This window comes from Cygnus atratus, chromosome 2, assembly GCF_013377495.2.
Source record: "Cygnus atratus isolate AKBS03 ecotype Queensland, Australia chromosome 2, CAtr_DNAZoo_HiC_assembly, whole genome shotgun sequence".
Lineage (NCBI taxonomy): Eukaryota > Metazoa > Chordata > Aves > Anseriformes > Anatidae > Cygnus > Cygnus atratus.
The window spans coordinates 18,846,108-18,869,767 of NC_066363.1; the positions used below are offsets into that span (position 1 = coordinate 18,846,108).

Below are 23,660 nucleotides of genomic sequence, written 5' to 3' on the forward strand. Positions count from 1 at the left end.
AGTAGTATAAGAGAAGAAAAAAAAAAAAAAAAAGAAGAAATAAAAACAACAAGAAACCTTCCAGCCTCTAAACACTTTTCTTAATTTCCTGACTTAGGTGCTTTTCAATACACTGCATACCTTCCTCCAAACACCCTGCCTTCTCCCTTCACTTTCCATCAATAGACAGACAGGACCTTTTAGCCCAATTTGAATACCAGGCTATACAGCATCTTCCTTCCCTCCTTCCAGCTTTTTATTCCCTCCCTTGTTTGTGGGCACTCTTTGACAGAACCCAGGCATCCCAGCATTTTATTTTCCCTTAATACTGTTAATACTTCTCTCACTCAGTCAGTGCTGCCTTTTCCAATTCCCACAGCATGGCGAACATGTGGTACTGCCATGTATGACTACATATCACTTTATTTTTTGTTATATTATAGCAAAAAATAATACCATGAAGTTTTCTTGCCATCACATTCCCAGCTCCCTTCTCTGAGCACCTCCTTTACCCCTCCTGAATTGCAGCTGGAAGGTGGCAGAAAGGGAAGAGCTTCATACAGCAAGAAGAAATGCACGTACCCAGCACGCTTCTAGGATCAACGCCATGAATTGGCTGCAAAAGGACAAGCAGACACTAGCATGAACTTGCATTTTTTCTATGTCCCTCATATGGGACTAGCAGCAGCAGCAACCTGTTTCGTGCTAGGATGCTCATGTGCTGCAACAGGAGCTGTGAGCAACTTGCCCTTCTCTGTGCAGTGTTGGAAGAGCTCTGTGGCTCCTGGCCATGGAAAGACAAGAGGTTCATAGACATCTGCCACTGCTGCCCTGCAGCCTGGGTGTTATCACAGAGCAATGAAGCCCCACCATCACTGCTGGGAGCGGCCACTGGCTGGCTCTGACCAACCATGGGGAAATCTCCACCTCTTCCTCACCTCCACCGGTGCTCGAGGTGCCCCAGCTCTGCCCTTCAGACAGAGGAGCTTCATCCTCCCAAGTCAACACACCCACACTCCTCCCTATTTCTGCATACAGCACCTTATACCCCTGTCTCATGGGCTGGAACGGCTCCAACAGTTAAAGAAATGTTTTGATGCAGATGGTGGGGGGAATGATAAACAACAACAAGCACCGTCTGCCAAAGAAGGAACAAGGTTGCCCTACCCACCCCTGAGGGGATTCAGAGGGACACTCAGTTGTGAGCTTTTGGAGCCCAGCTACTTTTTGGGTAGGAGGTACTTCTGACTATACAACATCTTTGAAAGAAAAGCTAAACATTTACTATAGTTTTCTAAGGTATTTCAATAATATAAAAGGTCTTCATATTGTAACTCAGAACCTCTTCTTGCATTTTCAATTAGTTTTAAATAAAATTGCTTTGAATTTTGTGTTGCAGTTAATCGACAGCATTTTTGAGATTAACAAAAATTCCCTTTGCTGCCAAAGTACAAAAAAATTGTCTGCATGTCAGTGCTCAGAACAAGAATGGTGCAAGCTAAGTGCATAAGAACGAGATCTAAAAAACAAACCCAACACACGCACACACAAAAACAATCACCCTGTCATTCCCAACCAAATGTAGCCACTTTGTAGCAATTAGCACATTGTGCACAGTGCAACTCACGCAGCCTTCCACTGCAGTGCCAGAGAAATTGTGGGTGGCGTTTCATGCTGGAGCTTATCAGCAGCACTGCTGAGGGATGCTGGAGCATCATCAGACACCTTCTAAAACACACAGCTGTTTGGCCGCTGTCTCTACCTGCAAGCTGCTTTTCAGTGAGTTGTTATCAAGAGGGAGAACACTTAATCACAGCTCTCCAGCAGATTGTATTAAAAGAGAGGGCAGGATGACTTCTGGCAAATTAAAATCAGCTGAAGCTATCATCCTTCCCCTCCCTCCCCACGCCACACTGCTCCCCAGATCTGGCCACCACTACTGCTATGGCAGGAGGCTTTTTTCCACCCATTAAATCTGCAGACCACTGTATTAGGGTAAGCAAAAATCAGATATCCCATGCTCAGGGTCGTTACTGAAGTGGGATGACCAGTTCTGGACAGCAACAGCCTCGACTGTCTAATTTTAATCTATCGCTGTAAGACCACCACAGTTTCTGCTTTCTTCCATTTCAATTTTGCTGGGTCTTAGCCAGTCTTACTCACAGAGTTAGTGTCTTTATAAAGCACATAACATATTTGAGATGCAAAATATCTGAGAGGCTCCAAGTTCTGAAAATATTCACCGTGTTATTTATTTAGCATCTAATAATTACTCTTGGATGCACCAAAGACCCCACAACAGAGGGGTATCTTAAAGATACTGTGTGTTGTGGAGAAATTAAAATGAAAGATGCAGTCCTGCAGTGGCTGTGGTCATCAGACATAATGACTTTACTGATGCCTTTTTGCTGAGTTTGAAGAGGTTTCAACTCCTTCCTTAGAGAGGGGGAAAAAATACCACCATGACCTACAACTCATTTTCCTTCAAGAATTTCACAGACATTTATTACAGCAAATTTGACTTATGAAAGATGCCTGTGAATTCTGCCTTTTTCCTTCCTTCACTACTCCTATCTATTAGACTATAAGTCTAATCTTCCCTTCAAACCCTATTTTCCCACTAATATTTTCAAGAAATTACTGTATCAACAGCCTGACAAAGACACACCTGAGAGGTGCGAAGGACTAGAGAAAAGGAGCTGGGTTCAAACTCTTCAATAAATTGGTCTGAGTGGGAATACTCCATTAGACGCGTAGAACTGCAGAATTCATTTTCTTCTTGAACCCATTAGCGGATCTTAATAAACGAGTTTTAACAAACGCAGCACATTCTCACTGACTACAAAAAAAAAAAAAAAAAAAAAAAAAAAAAAACCACGCAGTGGCTGGCTTTGATTCCTTAGCAGGGAAGCCAAAGGAGATGGGGCTCTTCTAGCTTGGCAGGAGCCAAACTTTTACTATTATCTTGTCCTCAGCAAAAGCCAACAGGCATTTGTCACATAACTGGCAGAGGACAGTGCCACAGCCATGAGCACCACCAAAAGTTGTAAATCTTACTGTGAAGAGCCAATGGATTGCTATGAGAAGTACATACACAAACATCCCAAAGAGGAGCAAGATTAATTTTAAATAAGTCTAAGCATTCAAACAAATGTAATACTTAATAAAACAGAACATAAGAAAAACTGAATACACGTTAACGTATGCATGTATAAATTCATGCTTCACTGTGCCTTAGCACTGCACATGGAGCGCTTCAATTTTTATTGTTTTAAAATATTGTATTTGTATTTTAATACAAAATATTGTATTAAAAAATAAATAAAAATCGCTTTTAACCAGATTATGAAGTGGTCTGTTTGACTCAAAACAAGGTAAGTCACTCTGGCAAAGGGTTCAGCTAGAAGAAATTGAAATTTCAGGGTAGAGAATCCCCTTTGGGATTCTTGGATCCCCTTTGGGGCTTTGCATTCAGATGCAGGAACCACAGGAACAATGGTTAGGAGAGGGTCACCTGCTGTCCCAGGCAGTGTCCCAGCGGTCACAACCCATCTCTGGGAAGAGTGTAATCAGTTATGCCAAACAGGGCACCTACAGCACAGCCCCTCACAGAATTCCTGAGGTGAGAAATTGTGGTTCAGATTCTGCCATGAACAGGGCAGAGAATGGATTCGAAACTGGGTCCCTCCCCTTTAGCTTCTTACTTATCAAGCTAAGGGCATTTTCTGACTTTGACTGTATGGGTCAGTGAAATGTGACAACATGCATTAAAAGGAATCACTTTTAAAACACATCAATACAATAACCATGTAACAATACCACCAGTCCTTCAGAAGAAAACTCCACACCAATATTCACATCATTTATTCATATATTCTCATGAGACTAAAAGCTCGTGTACTTTAAGATTCATTTAAAATACAATATTGGACACGCATGAGGATGAAGACTGGAAGAGTCTGTACCATTGTCACATTCCTGGATATAAAGAAAAAGATTGATGGGCTCTAGAAGAAGCCTCCCTATGCACACAGCAGTGTATGTCAGGGTTCTTCACATCTTCTGGTCTACATCATTTGGTTAAAGAGACAGAAGAGGAAGGTGCAAGGTCACACAGCTTTATTTTTTGCCTTGTGGAATGTTTTAAAACTGTCATCAGCTGATTTTGTGAGTTAAAAATATTTTTGATAGTCATGTATTCATGCAGGAGAAAGAAAAACACACTGAAAAAACACTAACATAAGGGTTAGAAAGGGAGGATAGCTTGCTGAAACCAAGCTACATATTCACAAATCATACAAAACATTTCTGCTTGGCTTTTCTTCTCTGTGCATGGCAGGTGCTGCCCCTCTGGGCATAAAACTCACCCCGAGGGACTGCAGAAAGCATCCCCCTGCTTTCTGTCTCAGCCGGCAGCTCCGAGCAGCACCACAAGGCAGCAAGGAGGCTCCTGCCCAGGAGACACCCTGTGACGTCCATGACCTGACTTTTCATGATCATTTTCTCTCTAGTCATTTCCCTGCTTTTTAGGACACAATGAAATACCAATTTCGTAGTTACCAAATCACTTGTCCTCATATTTCTAACCCATTTAACAAGCATCATCTAGGCTTAAGGCTCAACCTGAAGTACTTAACTTTCCTCCTATAAATGAGGATGCATCTGAGCTAGCTACTGTATTTTTCAGCTGTGTTTGTCAGTGTTTCCCACATACCACATACTATTGAAAAGGCTGCTGGCTGTACATGTAGACAATGGAAAAACTCCTGAGAGCATTGCTTGTGTCCAAGAGAAGGTTTTTTGTGATTTTGAGCAAATGGTCAGCCATCTGTAAAGTCTTTTTAATAGTGTGCTGGGCAGCTCAGGGCCAAGTCACCTGCAAGAAGTATAGACAGCCCCCACAAATTTCAATTGCCAAGCATAGGTTATGCTATCTGTGGCAAGCATGCAGCCTACACTGAGTTTTACTTATCCATTGCAGCCAATGAATCTGATGAAGAACAATAAATGACACAGGGACTGCCAGAGAGAATGAGCCCCAGATAAAGCCACATGACTACAACTTCATCTAGACAAAGCACACATAAGAGTAATAGGCAGAAAAACTTCTAGCAAGTATTTTGCTGTCATCTAAGTGCCATTAAATGATGGAGAGCTGGCATTATTTATTAATCAGGTTGTTAATTTAAGAACCTTGCTAGACTGCAACAGTAAAAGTGAACAATTATGTATGTGCATAGCACTAAGTGTGGAGCTTTAGTTTGGAAGAGGTTTCTGTAATGCTAGTCCATGATTCCCACTATAGGATTCAATCCATCCTACGCAGAACCACTTGTTAGCAATGCTCAAACTGCAGTAAGATGTTCATCAATACCCACTAGGAGACAGCGCCTTTCGGAAAAAGAATATAAAAGCTCTTTTCTAGTGAGCCTGCACAGGGAAATGAAATTACCAGTTTTGACCTCTGATGCTCGCAGTTGTGTGCCATAGAAACATCCCTTCCCTTCGCTTGGCCTGCCAAAGCATCCTCTGCCCAAGGAGGTGCTTGCAGCCAGAGCCCTCTACTTGGACGAATGGTTCCCAGCACAGTGCTTCCCCTCTTCTCAAAACGCACATTTCTCACCCTGTCTGCCAGAATCCAGATTTGTTTTAGTTACAGGACCATCTGCTTTTTGAAAGGCTCTTTTCTTTTTTTTTTTTTTTTTTTTTTTGGATGACAGATGGATGAGGTTCAAATTCTTCTTGTAGCCAGCAATGAATTTTTACAATTCATTGTCTCTGCTGCTTACTGTCTTGCTTTAATTACTTGAAAGGAAGAACTCTCATGGGGAAAGAAGGAGTTTTCCAAATCCATACACTTTTTAAACCAAAATAAACGTATAAAATACATTTCTGACGCTTTAACTAAACAAATACTCTGGCTTCAGGTTTGTAACCTAGTTCTGTAATCCTGCACTGGCTCAGGTTTCTCTTTCATGTCCCAGAATAAAGAGATGTGGAAGCAGAGGGCCTACTTTAAGGAGCTATCTCCAGCATTATAAGCATCATATTTTTCCCCCCAGAGTCTCACAGTATCATCTGGCTCTTTCAAAGTCTTAGTTCTTGTAGTCTGGTGTTTGCAGAAGTGCCACACTTACTTCTAAAAAGCTCACCAAAAAAAAAAAAGAAAAAAAGAAAAAAAAAGCAATAGGCCTTTAGCCCTTAACATTTAAGAAATAAAAACTTAAAAGCTAGTAGACAGATTTATGTTTTTTCTTGAATTCTTTTGTGTTTTAAAACCTTGCCGTTTTTATTTCATATTTAGTACCCTTTTTGGAATGACAAGCGTGTAATAGCAAACAAACCTCCAAAATACCACTAAGACATAGTAAAAGAGCCCCCACTAGCATTGTGCTGCCAAGCTGGCAAACCTTGGACCACAGGCCATAAATCACAGATCCATGAGCTGCAGGCATCCCACGGCGTCCCCCAGCAGGCAGCAGGCGTGGGGATGTGCTTCAGGGAGGGCGGTGAGATTTATGGGGCCACTGCCCACCACGGCTGCCTTGGGTTGGCACCCTGCCTCCAGACCAACACCGCCACACTGCCCACAGCCCTGCTTTGCTTACTGCCCCACAGCCAGGGGTTGGGGCTGAGCACCAGCCATGAACACAGCCCCAAAACAGGATGCATTAGAGAAACCTTCAGGCAGCAGAGAAGCCCGTCAACATTGCAGACCTGAGCTGTGAGCAAAAGGGGGACAAGAGAAGGTTAGAGACAAATAATTGGGCAAAATGCTGGATAATCCTCCAGTTTATATCTCCAGGTTATGCCACAGATGTGGTCCATCTGTGAAAATATTACACCGCATGTCACTTTTGTATTAATTTCTTAATAATAAATAAATGCTGCTGGCACAGCTGCAGGTACCATGCTCACCAGTGCGTGTCCCATGACCCAATGCCTGGCATGCCAGCCTCACCACCACCAAGGGGCACATCTGTATCTCAAAGCAGGAACAAGCACTATAGACAAATGGAGCCCAAATCAACAACATTCGGAATCTCTGTCCTTTATTCTTCATTCACTGTGGAGCCTTTGTAGGCTTCAGTTTGGTTTTCAATGAAGCAACTGTTTCGAGAAAAGGAGAAAAAAGAGATGGAGGAAAGAAGAAAGTCCAAGGGGCGGAGGAGGTCTGAGAGCAAAAATAGAAGTGCAATCCAAGAAAAATCTATCAGTTTTTTTTTTTGCTCCAGTTGTTTCTTGATTTCCCAGAAAAACCAGAAGCAGTTGTTCTAATTTACTGTTCCCATAGTAGTGTTTAGTGTGCCTTGATCTATTTCCTCATGTGATTTCCATTTTTTCCTCTCATTTACTGATTTGTGATCCTTCATTCCTTTTATAATATAGACAGGAAAAAGTGACAGTTAACTGAGCCATTTTTCATCATGTTTAAAATAATTTTCAAGACAAAGTTCCTACTAGCCATGTCCTCCTCCAACAGTAAATATAATCATCTACTCCTCAAAATGAGTACCGCCTAGTTGCTGACCAAGCCTTCTAGAACTACCTGGGTTTAGGTTTATTAAAACAAACACGGAAAAAAAATCCTAAAAAGAAAAAAAGCCCATTCTATTTACAGAAATATTTTCTAGCACAGTGATTATTGTTCAATATTCACATCCACTTCTTTGTGCTCTGCACCTATGACTACATTTCACACATTCTTTTAAAATCATTATTAATTTAACAGAGAAAAAGTAGGCCAGAAGGAATCTTGGTATTGAGGGCATTTCTCCTGAAGTTACACAGGATCTGAAGTAGCCATGATTATGCGTCACAGTAGTTTGCTTTGTTTGTTTGTTTTAAATTAAAAAAGCAATAAAAATGGTACAGAGAAAATATTTGAAAAAACGTAACTGCTTTAACATTTTCCCCATATTATAATTCTCACCGCAGTCCCAACACCGACTCTTTTTCCTCTTTTGAATGCTGGTGTACGCCAAGGGTTCATTTTAAAAGGAAACACCCACTGAGGTTACCTATACCTGCCTCATTTTGCACCATGTCGTCTGTTTGTTCATGACTCGGCTCCACTAAATGACCTCCTGTACCTGAGCACCACCGGTAGTGTTGCATGCGGCTCCTTCTGCCTCACCAGACATTTTAAAGAAAGAAGTTGATAAATAATGTCCTCCCCACACACACACACACACACTCAAAGGCCAAATAATCTCTAGATAATTCCACACTGGCACAGTACATGGCTGAAACCAGAAGAGAGATGCAATACAGAATCCCAATGATCAGCAGAGGTTAAATGATGCTACTGACCTCATCTGAGCTGTCAACAGCAATGGGAAATGCATTGGCAGCTTCCTAAGAGGTTCCTGGGCCCACCTGATAACCAAGAAGCAGCAGGAGTATTTCAGCCCCAGAGGAAGGTGAAAGGCTTAAGAGTAAAAACACAACCAAACAGAAAACTCCCAGAGATGCTGGTGCTCAGACACAAAATTGGGAGGGAGCTTTGAGGGAGAACAAAAAGAGGTTTATCCCTTTCCTAGGGACAGACACTCTGCAGAGTACTAGCTGTACAGAACTGGATGTGTCCCATTTCCCTGAAAATGGCCTTGGGCAAGAGGGGAAAATACACCTCAGTAGAAAAATGCAGAGATGAAGAGCAGGTCAGAGTCAAGTACCTGACATGTGACGTTACATAAAATCAGATCAGCCTGGTATGGACAGAGGGCTCTTGACATGACAACACACTCTCAAAGATTTCAACCCTGTAGATCCCCAGAAAATGTCAATTGATCATCAACTGGTGGAGAGTGAACAGAGAAAACATCCTCACAGCAATGAGAAACTTATCTATCCTGATAGAGGATTCAGCACCCATATCCCAGGATTAAGGGGATGGACGTAAGCTTCAGATGATGGAAAAGTCCTATATGTTTCCCTAGTCACACTCCTCACTGCAAAAAATGTGTTCTTCAATAGTTACCAATGGAAGAATTAGCCATCATCCCTTTTGAGTTCATGAAGGACCAAAATTTGTCCTCTCCCATTCTAGACAAATGTAGGCATCCTGCTTGGAAGGAGCAATCAAGTGGACAGAGTAAAAGATAGCTTAGTAGCTAATGAAGAACAGAGGTGAAGAAACCAAACAGTCCCTCAAGACACTACCCCAGCAGAGAACTGGTGGTGTTAAAAGAAAATGCTCCTCTCTTCCACAGGGATTCCTATAGTTCCTTCTGAGTAAAAGAGGAAAAATGAAGAGAACATCTTGGCAGCTCTTGTCAGGGAGGTAGAAATCAACACACAGATGGATGAGACTCCTCCCTGCTTCAGGGGCTATTTGCGGTGGGCAGCTTTTATCTAAAAGCACACCTACCTTAAAAATGGATTCATTGCTTAAGGAAGAGCTTAACACACCAGGGCTCATCACAAGGCATCCGAGGTTTACTGTAATAAAATTGCCCAGGTCATGTCCATGGTGAGTGCTGAGCCCAGCCTCTAAGGACAGCAAGGGTGCTAGATGCCCTCTTTATCAGGATTTCAATGGAAGACACAGAATTTTTATAGCTTGGGAAGGAGGGAGTGGAACTAATACCTCAGAGAAGGTAAATTCACACAGACAATTAAAATAGACATCTAGACGTTCTCACCAAAAAAGGTACTAGGGCAGTAGAACTGAGGCTCTAGTAAGTTGTAGGATCTGCTGCAGCATGGAAAAGGTGAGGAGGAGCACGTGGCCTCTTTTTCAAGGCCATGTCCAGCATTTCAGGATGCAGGAGCTTTTAAGAGCTACATCTTTGCCATTCATAATAACACAGAAGAAGGTAAAAAGGGTCATGGTGTACTCATTTGTACAGACCACCTGCCTCTCTCAGGACCTTGCAGTGTTCAGAAGAAGCATTTTGCAGATTTTATTAAAAAATATGATGATAGCTGCACAGATAGGGAAATGCTCTCAGTGCCAAGTTCCTTGACTTGCCAGGTCTGAGATGAAGTCCAGACTGACCAAGTAAGTATGTTCACATACATGTTTTTAATTTTTTTCTTAATATTTTTTGAACAGAGTAGAACTAAAAGACCAGCAAACTGAGCATTTGCTCAGGATGCAGTTTCCTCCTACACAATATCACCTTATGTGAACAACTTCAAAACAAGCATCCCACCATAGGATAGGCCAATTTTACAGTCATCCCAGGAAGGAAGGATGAACAAAAGGAAGGAATAAAAAATAATAAAAATGAGAAAAGGGATGACAGAATGCCATACAGCTAGGATGTTCCCTCTTGATTAACATTTAAAGAAAGGTGAAAGCAGAAAAGAAATGCAGAAGATACACACAGAAACAGACGCACGCAAAGAACAAGAAGAGCAAGCAGTCACTACACCAACACACTGGCAAAGGCAAATTCTGTAAAGCAAAAGAGTTCTGACTCATTCAAATGACTGACGGGAACTGAAAATCATACACCGGGTACTTCTGTTCTGCTTAGGCACACAAGCAAAAGAAACACAGGTTGCGAGTGCCTTATGCATGCTGCCAAGAAAAGCCCATTTCCAAGTAGGGCACTTGTAATACAGACACCCGATGCAAATAGACGTGTAGAGATAAGGACTCAGAAGGAGAACCAGAAGGTAGACATACCGCACGACCCAGGAACACACGCACTTTCTTTTCCCGCAGGAAAAGCAATAGATTTGAAAAGCAAATGTGAAAAAACTTTCTGAACACACAAATTTGGTAAGTGATGAGCATCTAACGCAACTAACCAAAAACATGTACTGATTATCCATAGCAGCAAGGATAACAACAGTAAATAGCAATAAATAACCACAAGATTCCCTTCAACCTCCTCATCTTCACATGGTTCTCCAAGTACATGTCTGGGAGCAGTGTAGGAGAGGGAGAGACACAGTAGTGACAGGGTCATAAAGCTTGAGCTGTTCAATGTCCCTCATCCCCAGATCCCCAGCCACTGCAACAGCTTCATTTCAGCTCCTAAAAAAACACTGGGCTGGACTGGAGCTGGAGGAAAACTCCAGCTCAGCACTGGGAATCCAGGAACGTAGGGCAAAGGCTGGGAGTGCTGCTCCAGCTCTACCCCGCCACCTAACCATTTCTCTATTAGGTTGCCCAAAATGGTCTAGTTTAGTTTGATATTACCAAACCAGTTTTAAGCAGTTAATACAACAATCAACCTGCAGAGAATGCCAGTGATAGCTGGATGTGAATCAACTGACCCCAAAAAAACTACTGCTGGAAGGTGCTCACACTTAAAAGCACCATGAAAAACTACAATAAGGCAGATTTCATTTTTTTTTAATCTCTGAAAAAGTTGTATTTTAAAAAACATATTCAAGGTTGGAGTGACACTGACCAGATTTAAAGGGAGAGACACCACTTCAAAGTTTTTCTGTCTCCCAGCTTGAGTTAATAGCAACCCCCTAAATAGCGGGCCACTTGCAAGTCCTAAGCGTACTAAAAAGAATTGTTGCACTTTGGATCAAAGAAGGTGTCTGGCACAGACTGAGATCCTGGCCTCAGAACTGCAGTCATACCAGTACGGTGAATTTAAACCCTATCTATAGGCAGACAATTTAATGAATGCAAAGCACGATGAACAGAAACAGCTTCAAACACCTGAGCGAACAGCAGTGGTTTGGCCTTAAAATCCCGGTGACAAGGTAACTCTGTACTGAGGCCTGAAGGTGAGAAGAACAGGGGTTGCTGCCACTGCACTGCTTAGAGGCAAGTAGAAGTGCAGTCCCTCCTGGGACACAGAGAGAAACCCTGGTCCTGAACACATTCCACTGGATAGGACACGATCAGAAGTTAAAATGACTGTTACTGAGAAGACAGAAAAAGAAGGGACAACAACTGGTTAACAGCATGACTTTGGAGGGTCATTTCCTAAGAATGAGATTATTTTTCAACATCAGCAGCATTTTTCCCCATTATGTCAGACACTGACAATGGTTGTCAATCACTGCATAATTGAGCTGATACTTACTAAAGCAAGTACAGTAGTAGACTGAAAATGCAAGTATTTGGCCTCAGAGAATTCAAAGAATCAAAACGCATTCTTGTCAGAGTCTAAATTAAATCCGAAGGGCAACAGTCCATTAGTAATCTGAAAGTTTCCTAAACCAAAGGTCTGAAGAACCATCCCAACATCAGCCTGTGTTATCTACATAAATCAGGATAATTTCTTCTCAGCTCAGTCTGACATATTCAGGCCCCAGGCTATCCAAGTGCAGCTGGACTGTTCTTAGCTCTATAAAAATAAGAGATAGTATTTCTTTGATTCAGATATGCATCTCTTTCCTGCCCATACATACAACTAAAGCAAGCCATCAGATACCAATTGGCACTTTAGCTGTCCTCCCCTCTGACATTTAGCCCAGACAGATAAATTCCTAAAGATTCCCCACAGACCCACGGGGGCTTCTTGCTAGGGAGAGCAGAAGGATCCAGAAGTCAACAGCTCTGTCTAACAGATGGTAACTATCCATAAACCAACAACCACTGACATAAATATCTAGATTTATTCACAAAGACAAGAATCATAAGCAATGTTTGCTATGGCTCAGCAAGGCTCCCTAGCAAACATGCTGATCTATGCATTGATAAAACCACAAAGAATGGCCCAATTACAATTCAAGCACTGAAAATGGACAAATACCTTTCTTACAGGGTCAAACAGGAGGTTCCAGGTACCCACTACACCTTTATTTTGCAAAAGGAAAATGATTCAACTAGTATATTGCACAAAGAGGAATTATTCCAAGAAAGGTAGCATTACCTCAGAAATTTTAGGAACACATGGCAGATGTGATGGTACTCAGGATGTGTGAAGGAAATCAACATTGTTCATGGCAGAGAAGACAATTATTTTCTGGAAAAATGTTGTTTTTAAGAGAAGGGAGCAAGAGGACATTCCAGTTGGACCTCCTCTACACTACATTACCTACCCCGGTGCTTTTCTTTTGTATTAAAAAATGCCTTGAGGAGGGGGCAGCTCACCATCCTAGTGAACATCTCCAGCTCCTACCAATTCATCCAACCAACAGCCACCTCTCCAGAGGAATACTGCTCAAGCACATTAGAAATAAATGTAAATGAATGTGAAACCATCTTCAGCCAGTAGATCTTTTCCCAATGTACTCTAAGCCAAGAGAGCACAGTAAAATGCACAGAAAGAGGCTGATGAAAGCAGTCCACATTACCGGGTCTGCCCCATCTCCCAGGAAGACCTGTGCAAACACAAGAGACATATCCATACCAAGGACGAGGTGTCACACTTACCCAGCTCCCTACAGGGGAGCGCCACGCTCCAGCGGGGTGGCCGGGGACCTCTGCCATGAAGCATGCCGGGGCATCGCAGCACTGCGGCTTCAGGAAACCTAAAACAGGAAAAAAAAAAAAAGGGATTTGAGAGCCAAAGTGCTAAAGCCCCTTTCGAAACCAGCAGATGTGTCCTTCCAGGCAGCTGTGGCATTGCCTCAGCTTTAAATGCTGCACGCAACACATCATCAAGGTTGACTAACCAAAAAACTGTTTGTTAAAATGCAATTAAAGCTGGAAGTATAAGTAATTTAGAAACTATACACACCAGAAAATACTGTGAGAGTCTCAAAACCAAACATTTCTAACCCCAGAGTGATGTCCTGCAACAGCTGTTAGCAAACAGACGGTCAGACTTCTATAGCGTCAGCTGTCCCAGTGTTTGGCCGCAAGGCTGAGTTAACATATGCCTGAAGAAACAGTGAACTTCTGGCATTTGCAATAGTATTTTTCAGCTTTGTTTTACCAATATCCATTTCCAAGCTTCATCCATTTGCAAGTTACTTCTAGCTGTTTCAAATAAGACATTATATCTAAAAGCAAAAGGCCAGAACAAATACTGCCTAATGACTGAAAATTTTGGTAACAGTATGAGTTGAACAATTCATTGTGTAATTAATGAAAGTTAGGTTCATGGTGATGGTACCTTGAAAAAATAAGCATTTTCAAGAGTGCACCAAACAATCCAAATCTACCAAAGTCTCAGTTATAATTATGCAATTTGCCCTTTAACTCATATCTAGCAGTGGTTAAGTGACATTTCCCATACGCCATATTTACGCCAAGTTTTGCAGGTTGATAATCACAGTGTATTTTCTCTCAAAACTTTAAAACACAAACATTTTTTAAGAACATTGCTTAACAGTGGGGATTCACCATTTCTGAGGTAGCCACATCAGAAAACCACTGGCTGCATTAGCGAGACTCCAACTATCCAAAGAGGAAGCAAAAGGCAGAACCCCAGAGCCTCCTTGCTTCCATTTCCCAGCAAGATGGAGCAGCAGTGGGAGGACGTATCTGCATTGCCCAACACCCATGCCAGGACACACAAGTGGCATTGCTCAGAACAAGCCCAGACAATCCATTAACCAAAACCACAGGCTCATATCTGGAATTCACAGGGCCGATGTCCTTGAAGGCACACAGGTCAGCGAGCCAGGAGGAGGAATAGCAGCCAGAGAGGGTTGCTGGTTTTATTTCTTCCAAATTGAGAATGGCAACATTGCTTATTTAAACCTGAATGCAGTCCACATAATCACAACTGACAAAATCAAAATCCTTTGTATAGGCCATACTTGAAGAAATTAGGTTAATTTTCCACTACAAGTTTCAGAGACTTACTGATTAAAAATAAATAAATAAATAAATCATATAAAATATTCTTTATCCAAAGATTACTACAGTTTGAAGAATGAACTGTGTTCTTCTCATGCGATACAGAAGAGACTGAATTGCTTGAACACAAAAGATAACTCAAATTCAACCACAGAGTTGTGCCCAGCAACTCTGTAATAATTGCATGCAAAACATAAACATGCTTTGTTGAGAACTCATAATATATAATCAGCTATAATTGTAAATTTTATTCTCCATTTGTAAATTACCAAGGGAGCAAACTAAAGAACAGGGGATGTAAAACAATATCCTAGCTGGGATATTTTATTAACACGTAAACCTCTACCTACCCTTCTCCTAATGCCTGCAAGGCTATTCTGCTTCTGAACTTCTTTTAATCGTTAGCTTCTCTTTGAAGGTATTTCAACTATAATGTGAGCAAAGCTCTAATGAATTCTCTGTGCTGTAGTATTTTCCCAAACAGTTTCTACATCATCTACAAATTTGGATGTTGAGATATAGATTTTCTGCCCATGCACATTTCTATTTCTGAGGAATGTCAATATTTTCACCAAGTGACATGCCTGGAAGTTTCTAAACTAACTAACTGAATACTTCCTATGGGTTTGTTATTTTCTTGCTTGAACTTGTTTTGGTGCTTAGCCCATCTTTCCCCTCTCCACCTGCCCAGCTCAAGCAGGAGGGTTTTTGTTTGTTTTTTAAGGTTATCTTAAATGTGCTTATTCGAGGCCAGCAGTCAAATGAACCAATACCCCACTTACACCAGCCCTATTGCAAGAGCCACACCAAGCTCACTGAATATACAAAGGCAAAGGAGGAAAAAAGTGAGGGATTTGCTCTATTCCACTGCACCCTGACTAATCAACTATGGATGGGGGGAAGGGACAATAGTGTTTGTTAATGAATTAAGCCATAATTAGCAGTCTTGTTGACCCAGGTACTCACCTTGTGTCCTAAAAAAAAAAAAAAAAGCTTTTTTTTTTTCTTTTTCTTACAACCTGAAAATATTATGACAAAATGGAAAAGAAGGAAGTGTCACTTTTCTGAAAATAGCAACTGACAATTTTATACAATAAGGAAATGCAATTTTATAGTAACAAGTGCAATATCAGCAATACAGTAAAGTTACCATATTAACACTGACAGAGATTATCTCTGTTCTCCATTAATCTGCATTCCTTACAGATGGTTATTTATGAAAATTAAGCATGAAGCTGAAAGGTTATCTATGGCCATATTAGCAAACATCTGCTTGTGATTCTGATTTCATGTTTGCATGCTATTCTTGGAAAAGCATGCATTTTCGAGAAGTACCAGATGTGACCAAGTGTTCTTAATCGTAAAATATTCATTTTAGCAAGATAAAAGTTCATTGAAAGAGCAAGGCCGGGAAAGAAATCATATTCTCTGAACACAACCACAGAGGCTGCTTTTTACCCCTGTTGCCACTGAGTACTCCAGGGGAAAAGCATTTCTGAAGAGGAAAAAAAGCAGTTTACTTAGTGTGCCACTACAGATGATTACTCTTCATTTTTAAATATGAAACATTGAAAGGAATAAACATGAACTCAGTTTCAACTTTAAAGCAGAGACATTGTGCATTACATGAGGTGAACCATCTATTTGCCTTCCTGCTGCGGGATTTGCACGGGAGCCTGCAGCCTCACGTGTCAGGAGGTCTAGCAGCACACAACCTTCAGCAAGGTGACTTTTGGGACCTTGACTTCCTCCCAGGTGACTTCACCAAGATCCTGTGCTTCCCACAACAAGGAAAAAAAGGTTAATTTTGGGCTGGGAAGGTGCTGCAGGCAGCAAACTCTCAAGGGAAGCTATATGAGGAAACTGACGTAGATTGAGCAATTGGTTTAATTCTTTTAGAACCTCACTATGGTTAACCTAGTTCTTAAAAAAGTTCCTGTCCCTTCAAAATATTTGTTCTTTACATTTGACAGCTATGCTCTTCAAGCAAGTAATACTCTTAATCCAAAAGAAATTTGTAGATAATGGTCAACATGATTTCACTTTGTATTGTAATACAAATATGTGTGTAATCACATAGTTCCATATACATGTATATATATACACATACACAGATGAGTACATATACACAGACATATATATAGGTTCTGTTTATAAACTATCACAAACTCCTTTCTTGGCTGAGACAGCACTTCTGAAATTAAAGGAAAAAAGTGTAATAATAAAATGTCAGAATGAGGGATTATGAGGATGGCCACCAATGCTTATTGCCCTGATTTGGAGACTTTCTTATCAAGCAGTATTTAAAATAAGTGGTTCTGAATAACAACAACAACAAAAAACAAACAAACAAACAAACAAAACACCATGGCTACAACCCAAGCACCACCCTCAGTGGTTCAGAATGCCTCTGCTGGGTTTGACAGTTCTTCTGGTGAAGCCCTCATGCAAAACTCTGTGTCACACTTCACTTGCATTCCTCGTAAGTTTTCAGGGAACACAATACTACATAAAGACTCAATTGCATTTACTGAAGTAGCCCAGCTTTCCCATACACTACATCGCAGTAGAATGTTGTGGTCCCAACCTTATCTGCAGTCTGCAGTTCTTCTAGCATTTTTTTTTAAATTAATTCATAGATTTAATTTAATCCCAGATTGGCTAAATGACAACTCTCCTAACATTTAAAGTGAAACTACGGATGACAATTGCAGATGTGTGTTATTAATTGACCCTGTGCATACATCCTTCTATGTGATGAACACTGATTATCACAAATCCCAAATATTAAAAAAAAAGTCATAATTTATCTCTTTACCTATGAAAAAGGAGTTTGATCTGGAAGGCTACTGTTTCTCAGAATATCAATTTAGATCCTTTTCATGTTCTGATGGTTTGGGACATTCACTGAATACATGATTCATATTTGAAGATTTCTCCATTAGAGAAAAATATTTCTTCAACAAGTAAAATTCTCATATTATGTGGCTCCTTGTGCTGGAGCTTCAAGACTGCAAAGACAATAAGCCTCACAGTAAGACTGAGTTAAATTCTGCATTCTGAATCTCCACTGTAGTTTTCTAAATTAAACTATTCATATGGAAAATACACATTGCCACATTTTCAATTTATAATACACATATTTTTATTACTCTCACTGTGTATCTGATTCCCGTCTAAAATATTCACCTTCAAGTTCATATGGAATCCAGAAACTTTTACCCTCGAATATTTATCAAGTTATTTTTAATACTGCTTCTCCTGCCCAACTGACACTCCAGTCCTTTGGTAGGAAACAAGAGATCCTAACAACGACATAGGTTCTTGGATCATATAACTTCTTGATGTGGTCAACAACAATATGCATAGGGGACAGAAGTTTCATTTCAAATAGGCAAATTGGGAAACTAAAGTGTGCCTGAGATGCCGGCATTTTGGTATATCAAGAAAACACAAAAGGATAATTGAAATATACTTATTTTAGAACTATTAGGGTTTCCTCATTGAAAATATTTCTGAAAGATTTCTGAATTGTGTTTAAAAAAAAAAAAGCAGGTCAGCTTCCTCTCATCATGTTGCTTTTCTAACACAAGTCAGAAAAACAACAGTAAAATAAAGAAATGATCAAATTAAATTAAATTCTAAATGTTAAAGCTTCTTCATGCACCTCAGAAGACACGAGCCACCCTGCTTTTCTTTGGCTCAGCGATACTTTTACATGTTTTGCTTTTCACTCTCTTGTCCCATCAGTTCACACATAGTTTTAGGACACAGTTGAAGGCTCCCAGAAGGCTGCATGCCATCCTCCAGGCAGAGCCAGGGAAGGCAGAGGTTGGACCACAGCAGGCAGGAGGGAGGCAGAGTCCCAACACGCCCACCGAACCCCTACACACCCCAGCCATCACCTCCTGCCCTTCTCTTCCCAGCAATGGGATGGGATTTGGGTTTGGGCCTGCTGCAGGCTTTTAATATTTGGGACCTAGAGAAGATTTATCCCCATCACCACAATGAGCAGGACAAAAAAAGGAAATAAAATACTTATTTTCCTCCACTTCCCTGAAGCACGAGAACTTGCACAAGGGGCAAATGATACCGAAGTCTGCCAGTGCACACACCAGAGGCAGGTCAGAGAAGGGGACTCCATGAGGGAGGACACCACATTAAGGTATGTAAAATTTAACTAATTGAACTAAATAGCACACTGTAAACTGGGAAGAGCCCACTTCCCCTCCCGTCCCCCAGCCAGACAGAGGTGGTGCCACAGAAGATGCAGAGTGTGCCTTAACCCACCCATGCAGGAAAGCAACCACTCGAGGGCTTTTCCTGGGACAAACAGCAGTAATGATGTGGGGAAATCTAGAAACACACAGCAGCAGTAGAGGAAAGGCAGGGAAACAGAAACACCAGAAGTCATCTATTTAATGCAAAAGCACAATCAGATCTGAAATCCTTCCAAGCCTCTTCAGCAATGATGCGTGCTTTTGGAAACAGAAGTAGCTCTGAGCATACTTTCTGCTTGAAATGAATTCCTCCAAATGGAAGAGTAAAGCAGAACAACTTCATTTTTGGATATGTGAAGGCATCCATATGCTGTTCCTTGCACACCTCTGCACACTTGACATCTCTTCAGGCATAAGCCGAGGGGCCCAATGCCGCAGGCAGATGCTCAAGTCACACTCACACACAAGTGGTACATTAGCTTCTGTGCACAAGAATGTCTGCATTTATCTGTGGTGCCTTGAAATCAGAAATCTGGTCAAAAAAAAGCACTGTTTTCAACAATTTGATAAGCTATGAAGCTTAATAAACTTGCATGGTTTAGTCTCTGCTATTCTTTAAAATTCTTCAAAATAAAGGAGTAACGTGACTGAACTCCTGTTGCAGAAGAAAGCAAAACAAAAAGTTAAACAAGCAGTAGAACTGGGGTTCCCTTTTCTGGGGTGGGGGGGAACAGTGTATGAAAACTTTCTTCCATTCAGGATCATCTGACTGGCATAATCTACTAGAGAAGAGAAAGGATAAATGAGACTAGTGTTTTAAATATTTACACCACTCTACTTCGTATCTTTGTAACTTAATAATCTTCAGCTTATTCAGTGCCCTTTACAGATATTTGTTCAGAATTTTTAAAATGTCAACCATAAAAATAAAGCTAGTAAGAAAAAGTAAAATTTTCTCATTCATTAGAAGTTGCCAGCGACTCCAGAAATCTGCTACATGCTGGCGTAAGAAAGAGGCTCTTGTTCTGGCCTGGCACACAATGCCTCATGTAACCTTTCAAGCTGGTGGATGCATAAAACAGCATTGATCCCAGCGCCCCGAGAAACAAGGCGCTGCAAATAAGAGCTAAGCCACAGATGTTCTGCAAAGGACAAATCCTGTCTTCTGTGCACAGGCTGAGCCAAGAACAGGCGGGTGAGGGGAGCTGCAGGGGAAGGGGGCTCCCACCCGGCTCCCCCCAAGTCTCCCCTGGTCCCCCCCAAGCCACCTCGCCCCAGCGCCGAGCTCCCTCCGGTGGCTGCAGAGGAGCAGCAGCAGCAGCCTCAGCCACTCGCATCCCTCAGGCACAAATCCCCAGCAGCGGATGCTGAACTCCTCCCTGGGCCGCGCATCTCATGCCCCAGCTTCTTTTCCATCTGCCGCTTCTCTTCTAAATCTGCCCGCAAATGTGAGTTGGATTTGCTCCTTCACAGGCAAAAATAAATAAATAAATAAATAAATAAAACAATTTGTTGCTGCGCTGAATGCTAGTGAATGGCCTAATTTATTGTGAATGATATAAAGCATTCGGAGGTCTGGTCTCTATTGTGCAAGCGAGAGACCAGCTCTGTGCCAGAGACTGTAAAGAGGATCCCATAAAAGAACTGGTTACAAGCATTATGAAATTACAGAAGTACAGTAAGTAACAGGAACTTAATGTCTAACCATGGAGACACTTGGTTGCAAATCTGCTTTTTAAACATTTAGCATAAACAAGACAGCACCTTGGAATTGGTAAAAATAATAAAGAAGTTAACTCTCAGGAAATCTGCACCTACAAGTAACCAAGAATGGCACAGCAACCATGTCAGGTAGACACAAAAGAAACTTCCTGTATGTAGGGAAGAGACTTTTTAAACTAAAACAAAGTTAAAATAGAATTATCATGTTCTTCGCTGCATCACTTAGAAGCTTTTAGATGTCATAGTGCAATTTCAACAATATCAACTAAAACATGAGAAACTATTAAGCTGCCATGGGTTGCTAGACCACTCAAACTATGCAACCGCAGACAAGCAATTCTGGTGCGTGCTGGTGTTCTGGTAACAATAAACAAATATCTAAAGGAAGAATCTCACACCTTGACTCATCTGTTTCCAAGTTTTTGCCCTAACATTTCCCTTCACTGAGCTCCATCCCTTAGACCTGAACGAGGAGCTCAGACACGAGGCAGTGTGCAACCCCTGGCTTTTCAACAGCTGTGTCATTTACCTGCTCGAGGATAGTTAATGATGCTTATTAGCATGCTGACAGCTAATGTATTCATTGTTAATACCATTAGCACAAATGGCAGCAGTGAGAAACTTCATAGTAACACAGGTAAAGCCAGAGAGACCATGCATCTAGAGACCAAACTTGAGTTGAGTGACACATACTCCTCAGCCCGATGCTATCAAACTAAGAAATGGCTCTGTTTTTCTGCCCCCCTGAATTTTGAAGTTTCTTCTTCCAGCTCCAGAGTTTCAATAGCAGACACATAAACAGCCCTCTGCAGCTTAGCAGTTAGGATATGAGGGTGCAGAAGACATGGGTTTAAATCCACCTAAGCTGAGGATCTGCTCTTTCCCACTTTCAAGCCAAGTGAACTCAACAATCATAGATTCATTAAGGTTGGAAAAGACCTCTGAGATCATCTGGCCCAACCATCACCCTACCACCAATATCACCCACAAGACCATGTCCAGCCTTTCCTTGAACACCTCCAGGGATGGTGACTCCACCATTTCCCTGGGCAACCCATTCCAATGCCTGAGTGCTCTTTCTGAGAAGAAATGGCAGGCATCTTCACCACAAATTGTGCTGTACAAACCCTCAGTGCCAACTAGGAGCTGAAGAGTAGTAATTCCTTAAGTCACCACTCCCATGACACCTACTATAGATGAACTGCTAGTTTGAGGGCAGCCACATACAAGTTAACTTAAAACACTACTGAAAGTGCTTCCATGTAACCTGTTCATCTTTCACCTAAAATGACCTGTACTGCTTTTATTCAGGTCCCATGTTTTGAAGGAGCAGAAGTAATTCAGCAACTAAATGTTGGCTTTTCCAGCTGCACAACACACAGCAACAAAGCTTCAGGACTAAGTCCTGGTCTCAGTCTCCCATAACACTTCGCAAATGCTAGACTTTGGACTTCTTGCACACCCATTGCTTGGCACTGCCCCACGTGTCTCAGCACTCTGGTGACAGGATATCAAACACAACCCCACGCTTCACCTCCTGTGCCAGGAAGCGGCATTTTAGCTTGTCTCTGAGGCCCTGAATTTCCCTTACGTACAAAGGGGACATCCCAAGCACTTCAGTGAAATAGCCAAGTTAGGGATGTGGCTCTCTTCTCCTGAAATCAAATTGCAAACCCTCCTGTTAGGTGACAAACAGCAAAGGCAAGATCAAACACAAAAGCACAAAACAATCACACAGGTTGGAGAAACCCAGCAAGCTTTTTCCAGTGTAAGCAGAGTGAAACAGCAGCACAGGTTGCCCTGGGGGGCTGTGCAGGCTCCATCCTTGGAGGTTTTCAGAAACCAACCAAGTCAAGCCCTGAGCAACCTGGTCTGACCTCACTGCCCCTGCCATGAGCAGGAGGTTGTGATGGGGACTCCTGAGGTCCCTTCCAGTCTGGTTTATCTCATGTGCCCTTATGATACACAATATCAAGGTCCGACTGCATGGCATGTTATGTTAGCCTCTGAAAAAGTCTGTTATGGAATTAAGTACAGATTAGTAAAAACTGATTCCACAGATAAGACTTTGTATTTTAATTTTGTTTACCCACTCCCCCTTTTTTTTAAGTTCCAATTTGGCCCCAAATATTCTTTATTACTGGGAGGAGGTAATGCAAACAATTATGACAAGAGCATCAGCTGGATACTGTTGTTCTCCAGTATGATTTCTGAAGCAAAATGCTTCAAAGTAATTTTTATATAAAATACACTTTGTCTTCATCCAGATTTTGCCTAGCACCAAATAAAATAATGAACTGTTCCTACTGGAAACCAACCAGATAATAGACCACAACTCTTTTCTTATTAAGAACAGAAAAAGATTTTTGTTTGCAAAGAATCACAAAAATACAGGCTAGATTTTATGATTTTGTGATAAACATTAACTTTGCTAAATAAAAAAAGACTGCATTCATTTCAAGCCCCATATTAGGGAAACAATGATGCCTTTTTATGGCTATCTATTACATACTAGCTGAATTTCAATAATCAATTGTAGTTCAGCACCATATCATCTATTTATATCCGCTGTTCTCAGCCAACTGCAGATTACTCTTGAAAAGTTTGGCCAGGATTTCAGCAGAGTTGGCAAATGCAAGCTGGCAAGCTCTTAGCCAATTAAAGTCTTTATAATGACTATATCACCACGTATGAGACTGTTAGAAATGTGACTGGACAAAGTACAAAAATCCTGTATTCATGCTTATAATATGTGACTCCACACTTCTCTCCAATTTTGCTTTGCTGATACTGCAGTAGCCTACTAAAACTACATCACCAGTCTTTAAATTGAAGATGTGTAAGAAGTATTAGCTCTATGTTCCAATTAATGTTAGAACAGGATTATCCATACTGAAGCATTGTTTATTAGAATAAAAGTTATGGCAGAAAGCATTTCCTCACCAGATGCGTAGTAAATATTCAGCCAGAGTCTTAATTGCATACCCTATGACTACGTAACGAACATATATAATCCATCCTTACGGATTTCAAAGTGAAGATGGGTAATTCCAAAAACTTTCTCC

General features: G+C 41.3%; 1 protein-coding gene across 1 annotated transcript in view; it reads right to left on the bottom strand.

The window, feature by feature from the left end:
• Window positions 1-23,660, bottom strand: part of KIAA1217 (KIAA1217 ortholog) — a 362,990-nt gene that overhangs the window by 333,716 nt on the left and 5,614 nt on the right. The window contains exon 2 of the mRNA XM_050708763.1: window positions 13,280-13,377. The gene's annotated coding sequence lies outside the window, so the exon portion shown is untranslated. The remainder of the gene's footprint in view (window positions 1-13,279; window positions 13,378-23,660) is intronic.